The sequence below is a fragment of the Populus euphratica genome, unplaced genomic scaffold, assembly GCF_000495115.2.
Source record: "Populus euphratica unplaced genomic scaffold, PopEup_1.0 scaffold228.1, whole genome shotgun sequence".
Lineage (NCBI taxonomy): Eukaryota > Viridiplantae > Streptophyta > Magnoliopsida > Malpighiales > Salicaceae > Populus > Populus euphratica.
Window position 1 is genome coordinate 272513 of NW_011500111.1, and position 9019 is coordinate 281531.

General features: G+C 32.1%; 1 long non-coding RNA gene across 1 annotated transcript; it reads right to left on the bottom strand.

The window, feature by feature from the left end:
• Positions 1-335: 335 nt before the first annotated feature.
• LOC105109778 (uncharacterized) lies at positions 336-2430 on the bottom strand. The gene is made up of 2 exons (XR_839327.1): positions 2168-2430; positions 336-1911 (listed from the first exon to the last, which is right to left on the bottom strand). It is a non-coding gene; the product is annotated as an uncharacterized LOC105109778 (long non-coding RNA).
• Positions 2431-9019: the final 6589 nt, after the last annotated feature.

A 9019-nucleotide genomic window follows, 5' to 3' on the forward strand; every position in this document is an offset into this window, starting at 1 on the left:
CTACTGAAAACATAATATAGAAATCTGATTCAATGTAAGACCAGAACCATTCATCAAGATGAACTATCATTTTCCTGGATACTGAAAACATAATATAGAAATCTGATTCAATGTAAGACCACAACCATTCATCAAGATGAACTATCATTTTCCTGGATACTGAAAACATAATATAGAAATCTGATTCAATGTAAGACCACAACCATTCATCAAGATGAACTATCATTTTCCTGGATACTGAAAACATAATATAGAAATCTGATTCAATGTAAGACCAGAACCATTCATCAAGATGAACTATTAGTTTAGCAATTCCAATGATTTGGTGGCAAGTAACTGGCGCCATTGTTCAGATGTTGACAAGATTGAACTAAAAATAACTTACATGTTGAGGAAAAATTACTTAATATTTGCCACATGAATTTGCAGCATGGAGAAATAAAAGTTTACATCACCTTTTCACCTTGACAAACTTCACGTAGGACTAGATACTTCTTCAAAACAAGATTGTCTTCATTAGATAACAGATCTTCTACGAGGTTGTGGTCCCACATCCGCAATGAAACCTTTGTCTCTCAATTCACCAATAAGTTGCATTGCCATTCATCCCTGTGCTGGAGAAATCCTTGGATAATAACATCTTAGGAAAATTCATCTGGAGGGCAGCCATCCTCTTCCATATTTCAGAAAGCTTCCAATGCTTCATCTAACAATCTTTTTTCACAAAGTCCATTTATTATTGTAGAGTATATCTGAACACCACACTGTAACCCTTTGACAAAGAGTTCTGAAAACAGTTCCCTTGCGTCTTTAAGATTCCTGAATTTGCACATGGCATCAACCAGGAAGTTATACATCACTAGAACAGGATTCAAGCAAGTACTTTGCATTGCTCGAAACAGTCTGAGTGCCTTATCATATTACCCTTGTTTGCAAATGCCATCAAGAAATATTCTAGGAGTTTGCCACTTGTGAGCATGTTCTTGAAAAGCTCTTGTGCTTCCCTAACTCTCCCTAATTGGTAATAGCCATCAATAAGAGTGTTGTGACTGACATTGTTTTGAGTTAAGCCTTGATGAATCATTTCATTAAAAAGTTGCTTGGCCTCATCTATTCTTTCGGCCTTACAATATCCATTAATTAAGATTTTATAACTAAGAACATCAAGTTTAGAGCCCGTGGTTATCATGACATCAAATAGATTTCTAGCTTCATGAACTTCCGTTCGCAAGGAATATCCATACATCAACGAATTGTAACTAACGTTGTTAGGCTCCACACCCATTTCAGTCATTGTTTTGAACACACCTTCAGCCTCGGAAGCCTTGCCTTCTTTACAAATTGTATCAATCAATCAACAGGCAGACGATGACAATACTCAGAATGATATTCAAACTCCTTGTTTCATTTAGCATTGCCGAAGCCTCCTTCCATCAGCTGAAATTGCTTAAGCCCTGCATTAAAGAGGTGTAACTGACAACCGTTGGGGGGATGCCTTTAGCCTTCATCTCGGAGAAGATATCAAAAGCCTCATCATCAGCCTATCTTTGCAAAGACTGTCAATGAGTATACTGTATATCACCACATTCGGCTGGCAGCCTGCCTCTTTCATTTTCTTAAACAATCCAGTAGCTGCAGCAGTTTCCCCAATCTTACATAAGCCATTGATAATTGTATTATAGGTGTGGACATCAAGTTGACACCCTCTTGCCACCATGTCATCAAAGAATTCCATGGCTCGGGCCATTCTACCCACTTTTCAGAGCAGATTGATTGAGGTAGAAAATGTGACAATATCGGGTTTTCTCCAAGTTCAATGATTTTGGACAAGACAGAGAACCCAGGATCCACACGTTTCAAGCAAAGCAATTAATAGTAAAAACATGATTGATTCCTCCCAATTCCATTTGTCTGGACACAGAAAGCACATTCTCAGAATGTCTCATTCTAGCAATTGCAGACAATAGTTTATTGAATTAGACAACACAAGGCCGGGGTTTCCTATAAAGCATGTGATTGAAAGAAGCAAGGGCATCATCAATGTTTCTAAAAGAAGAAGAGGCATCATGATTTTAGGGCTTCCTACTGCTAGTGCTAGAAGAAGAAATGGATTTGAAGTGGTTGCTAGACAACAGTGATAAAGTGGTTGGAGATAGAAGAAACATACCCATTATTTTCACTTGGCATCGATGAATTTGAGACCCAGTAAAAAAGGCTTCTGAACCTTGTCTCACTTCCGCCGCCGCCGCCAGCATCGATTACTCTAATGTATTTCCTTCTCCTCGTGGTTCGGTTTTCTTTTTCGGTGAATGTTGGACCAAAACAACAGACTTACGTACTTACAATTCTTCGTTGATGCTCAGCAAAGGATCGAAAAAAAGCCTAGTGCTCATTGTGACTCAGTGCAACAACAACAATAGCTTATCACAAAGTTCATCTTGATGAATGGTTCTGGTCTTACATTGAATCAGATTTCTATATTATGTTTTCAGTATCCAGGAAAATGATAGTTCATCTTGATGAATGGTTCTGGTCTTACATTGAATCAGATTTCTATATTATGTTTTCAGTATCCAGGAAAATGATAGGTCATCTTGATGAATGGTTCTGGTCTTACATTGAATCAGATTTCTATATTATGTTTTCAGTAGCCAGGAAAATGATAGTTCATCTTGATGAATGGTTCTCGCCTCATATTGAAGATTGCCACTATGAGCTAAATAAACCTGTCTTCTTCACTGAATTTGGTTTGTCTAACCTGAAGGAGGACTTCCAGCCATCCCAGCAGGGCCGATTTTACAAAACCATTTTAGACATTATACATAAATCTGCAAATAGAAAGCAGGCTGGAGCCGGTGCTTTGATCTGGCAGTTGTTTGTTGAAGGAATATTCGTGTTTAATGTGATTTTGGGATTGTTCCGTGGGAAAGGGAGTCAACATACAGAATTCTAACTGTTCAATCATGCAGATTGGCCAGAATCCAGGGATTTACTCTTCAAAATCGGTGTTTGAAGGAATTGTGTTTGAATGTGTTCTCATTTGTGGTGTGGGATTGCTCCAGCAAGGGAATCATGCCACAGGTCTTGTGCCTTATTCTTCTCAATCACATATAAGTTATGAAATCAGGTAGATGAATTAGATAACTTTATAGCAGTATAGAGATTGCAGAGACTGCTGTAAAATCTTATGCTCTTCACATCAGAGGCTTATCAATTGATATCTCAAAAAGAGTTTAGATTCAGGAAATTTATATTTCCCTGCAATCAAAAGTGTGAAAGTTTCAAGGTTGTACATTTTGAAGCTCGAAAGGGCAAATGAAACCGTCACTTATCTCATGGTTTGCTTTTAGCTTTTCTAGTAAAAATTGTCATGTGCCATTATACATTGTCGTCAGCATGTACTTCATATCCTTAAGCGAACAGTAACTCAATTTCCTTAAGCACGGCTACAATTTTTAGTGTTCTGTTCAAAAGTTCAAAATTGGAATTCAGGGGACACGCCATTTCTAAATATTGTTGTCTGAACAATTTCCTAGTATTTGTGTTGGCAACCGCTGGCGCAATCCGTTCTACAGCTTGACAAATCTCTGCTTCAGATGCCCCGTAACAACAAAATGAAGGTGTGAAATATGTACTCTGCCCACTTCTGTGTACAATTTGAAGCTAAGCTGGAAGAGCATTGCAATTTGCAGGTGATTCCATTTAAAGCTGCATTCTGGATTTACCAAAATGCATTGTGTATTTTTTCAAACTCCGCAAAATCTTCACAATGAAGTAAATAATACAATAAACATAAATATGCCAAGAATAATAAAGAATGTGCCCAACGTCATAAAATATCTTGATTGATGCCATGTGCAAATCAGGGAGGGAATTGTTTTCAAAACTTCACGTTGAAAGGTTGCAGCCTAATATTCGGATATACACTACAATCACAATGCACTTTGCAAAGAACGGCTGTTAGATGAAGCACTGAAAGCTTTCTGAAATATGAAAAAGGTATGGTTGCCCTCCAGTGAAGGTTCTTATAATGTTATTGTCCGAGGATTTCTCCAGCACGAGAATGATATAGAGGCAGTGCAACTTATTCGTGAAATGAGCGACAAAGGTTTCGTTGCAGATGGGGAAACAGAAACTTGATACCAGATCTGTTCGTCAAGGTGATATAAATTTTCCATGGTTCTAATTCATGTGGCCAATAACAAGTAGCTTTTTCTCTCTGTAAATTTTCACCATCCTGTGTAAAATTGTGATGCTTTTGCTATAGTTTCGTCAGAATCCAGAAATCTAGATTTTCAGTAACTGTGCTGTTATTTTTATGCGATCGATTTACAGGTTCTCTCCCATGGTTTTGATTTTTAGAAGTGATTGTTCACCCATAGGTTATGTTCATATATAAATCAACTTGAAACTGGAATTGAGTTACGCTTAAAAAAAAAATAAAAAGAAGTTAAAATACAAGGTAAGCTGGTTGACCTGGCAAGATCCTACTAAAAATTCAGTTTTAATTTACTGATTTTTGTTTTTGTTTTTTTTTTATAAAAATAATATTATTTTAATTTTAAAAAATCAGAATTAATTTAGACGATTCGGTCAAGACTCAAAATTCAAGTCTTGGATCGGACAATTATCAGGCGGATTTAAAAACTCTAATTATTACTCATAAGTTTCTCTCCTATTTAGTCATCAATTAATGATATAAAACTAATGTGATGTTTTCTGCTGGATTTACAGCATGAGATATTTTTATAAATTGTATGCGTATATCTTTAGAATATAATTTGTTTTCTTTTAAATTAAATTATGACAAGCTTTTCAACTAAGTTGGCAATTGATTTTCTTCAGAACTTCAAGCCAATGTCGGGACAGAATGGTGTCGGTACTTTCATTGTCCACTAAAACCTATAATTATAGTCTTAAAGCAAACTTGATTCTCAAGACTTCGTTGGTGTTTTCTTGGGTGCTTCATGCCAATGTTGTCGTCGCTGAAGATAGATTAAATCTTTAGTTCTTGAAAAGAAAATAAATTAAAAAAAATTGTTAGTTGCATATCTATTTATAACTAGCATGTTCTCTACAACTATTAATAATATTTGTTAAATATTAAAAAAAATATAAAAAATATTTTACATATTTTGGGTTTAACAATCATGCAAAACCTAACAATATTTGATTTGTCTTATGACCAAATTCAAAGTTATTGGATCTAGCTCTCAGACTATATCCAATAAGATCAGAACTGACAATTGAGCCAGACTCATTAGAAGAAAATTTAAGTCTAATTGTCTAGCCATACTTAGTAGCATTGGATCTAACTGGAGATTTAATAAAATTCATAAAATTTTTTGATCATACATAAATGGTCTGTTTTATTTAACCGAAGAAGATGATAAATAATTAATTTTAATAAATTAATATAATTTTTAAAAATAATATTAATATTAAATAATAAAAGAAAAGAACTTGATTTTGCTCTCTTTCCTTCTCACTTCTTGGTTCAATCAGTTTTAAAATGAGATCCACTTCCTCTTCTTATTAAATCAAATGGTACAACATTCTTTTAAAGTAAAAAAATGATTCCGCATTGTTTTATTGATAAAAATAAAATAAAATTATATTATCATATAGAAAAAAAAGAACTAATTAATCATTAATTCTTAGTTTTTTAGTTGAGTATTGATAAAGGAACCTTCTAATCAGTTGAGTTAAGCAAAGCAGGTAACTATCACTCGAATTTTCTTGTGAAAGTTAGCTATGAAAGCTAGATTCAACAGCTTTTTAAAAAAAACATAGAAAAAACAACGTTGCATAGATATTGTGTTCATAGATTTATTGTATTATGGATCACATTATAAATATATAAATCACACTATAAACATATAATATTTGCATTGTAGATGATATTGTAATATCATGAGAAGTGTTGTCTGTTTTTTGTTTTTTTTAGAAGTTATTGAGTTTGGCTAAGTAACCAAACCTAGTGCTATTAGATCATGCTTGATAGCTAAACCTAGTATTATTATTTAGCCAAACCCAATAACATTAGATTTAACTATTGAGCATTACCGAGCAACTTTTAGTATGGTATTTCTTGTGCTATAGTGTCATTTACGATGAAAAAATTATACATACATAACTATTTTTATCAAACAATTACCAGTACTTCAAAACTGTAGAACATGATGCTCATCAGCTTTCGTACTTATATGATGGTCACTGGAAGGTTACATAATCGTTAACTTTAAAATCTGAGAAATTAGTTGTGATGCGCGCAAACTGACCTGAACACCCACGTTAATCTAAAATAAAAGCGCTAGCTTACTAAGAATCTTAAACCTCTCTGTATTCCTTGGACAGATAATGGCATCCTTCATGGCTTCTCCACATCAAGAACAAGAATATGATGAACATTTTGTATTGCACACGCTCCGAACATGCGGGTGCAAACTATGTGATTTTTCAGAGAGAAGCTTCTTCTTGTTGGATTCACATTTGCATGATTATCTTTGGACAAATAATCAGACATGATATGATTATCACAGCACGAAACTTGATAAAAATGATGAAAATTCACCATGAGTGGAGCTATTTTGAATTGAATAATTAATTTAAGTGGAATTTTTTAAACTTGAAATTGAGATTTATGTATGTTTATATTATTTTGTATTATTATTTGATCATGAAAATTTTAATATAATATTAAAAATTATATTAATTTAAAATTTAAAATTATTAATTACAAGATATAATTTATATTATTTTTAATGTTATGGTGTGTTTTTGTTACCAAACATAAATAAAAAAAATCTGGATTGGGTTTTCAAAACAAAAGGAGAAAGGGCACACACCGTAAAAGACAATTAAAAGTTTATTCTGTCAATTAACCCTAAAAAACAAAAATAAAAGCAAAGCAGAGATCAAAAACCTTCGTTCTTTGGCTGACAACCAATCTTCCTGGATAAAAAAGAGACGACCCCCCCACCAAGAAGTTTGGTGGAATTTGGTGGAAAGGAAAGATGGACAAGAGAGGAAAGTTGCATGCAGGTCTCTATCTCACACCCTATCTCGAGACCAAAACACATAAAAGTGAGAAAATTATGATAGCGAAGAAGCCATATCGTCAAGAAGTCAAAGAAATAAAGAGAAGAAAGCTTGGGCTTTATGATCGTAGGTGCTGAGACAGCGTAGTTTATACGTTCTTGGTAAATTATTTCAATAAATTAAACAAGATTTCATTATAGACAAAGTGTCATGTTTTTTAAGGTAGGATAATATAATGAGGAGATCGAGTTTATCTGTGTCCTCTAGCCAAAGATTCATGCTTTCCAGTATAAATGAGAAAATATAAAAATTCATACAAGAAATGAAAAGGAAAAAGATGAGGAGCTTCATGCTTAAAAAACCGAACTTCTTTTATTATTGATTTAATATTTAGCTGTTTTCTTAAGTGACTCAAATGCCTTGAGTGATTGATGAATATGATCACATAGTTACAAATACTGCCATGGGCGAATCCAATTAAAAAATATATCTTGTCAAAAATTTTGATTTCTGGAGTCTAGATCACTCTAATAATTTAAAACTGCCGCTGGACTGTTTTTTTTTTAAATAATTTTTTATTGTTTTGAAATACCAATATTAAAAAATAAAAAATATATTTTAATATATTTTTAAACAAAAAATATTGTAAAAAATTAGTTTCTTCTACACTCTTAAACAAACATTAAAATTATGTAATTATTTTGTTAAATTGGATAAAAAAATTCATTTATTGGCAAGATTAAAAATATATTAAAAATTAGAAACTCGTAAAGTTGTCATTTAATTTTCTTTTTCAAATTTTCTTTGCAATTGCTTGAGCCTCACAAAGAAAGAAGATGGTGGGGGTTACGAAACTTGTAGAAAAGTTTTGGTAAGGCGGTGTGCCTTTTCTGTTACATTCCTTTTTCCAAAGTATTAGATTTTGAGTTGAGACAAGGTTTGAGCACAAGTGCAGCGCAGTTTCATATAGCCAAAGATTCATGCTTTTCAGTAAATGATAAAATATAAAAATTCATGCAAGAAAAGGAAATAGATGAACGAAAAAATAAAACATTAGATCGGGAGCTTCATGCTTAAAAAGCTAAATTTGTTTTAATTTTTATTTAATTTATGCCCGTTTGAACTTTATTAAATAATTAAATTTGACATGTTTTTTCTTATTAAAGGGCTATATGAACTCATTTTTTCTCTCGTAACACAAACATATTATCAACAAGTTAGGTGAGGTTTTTATAGGCCGCTTTAAATGAAAGTTTTTAAAATTTAAAATTTGTATAAATCTATATTATTTTATACTTAATTTTTATTAAATAAATAAAAATAATAAAATTTAAAATTCATGATCGTTTGATTATCAAGGTTCTAATATAATATCAAAAAACCATCTCAACCCAATAGTTTAAGCTGATAGGTAAGATCCTAAGATATAATTTATATTATTATTCTTTAACATTTGTAATCAAAACTCTCTTAACTTTTAATTAATTTTAATTTAAATACAATAAAAAAATAAGTTGAATTTTTTGCATATGTTTTTTCACTACTTTGGATTTCTCCTAGCTTCTAAAGAATACGGTTACAAATTTAACCAAATTAGTATATATTATTTACTAATAATGTTTTCTTTAAAAAAAAATCTCAAGCTAAAATTGTTAATTACAAATAATTGCATTATCATTATCAGTATAGTGTTATTTATTTTAAAATAATAATATAATTAAACTTGATTAACCTAATAAATTATCTCACTGATTGACTTGACTCCTATAAAATCTGTTTTGATATAGTTTCAAGAAAATTAAAATTAAATATTTTTAAATTAATGTAGATTAACTAGACTGCTTAGGAGTCGAGTCCAGTCGTTGACTGTACGGATTTTAATAATAATGACTATGACCCTTAAGTGTGAACGGGAAATCAAGATATTGAAAATGAGTAGAAAATTTTGATGCCAGTTCACTCACTATTTTCTTCTTTC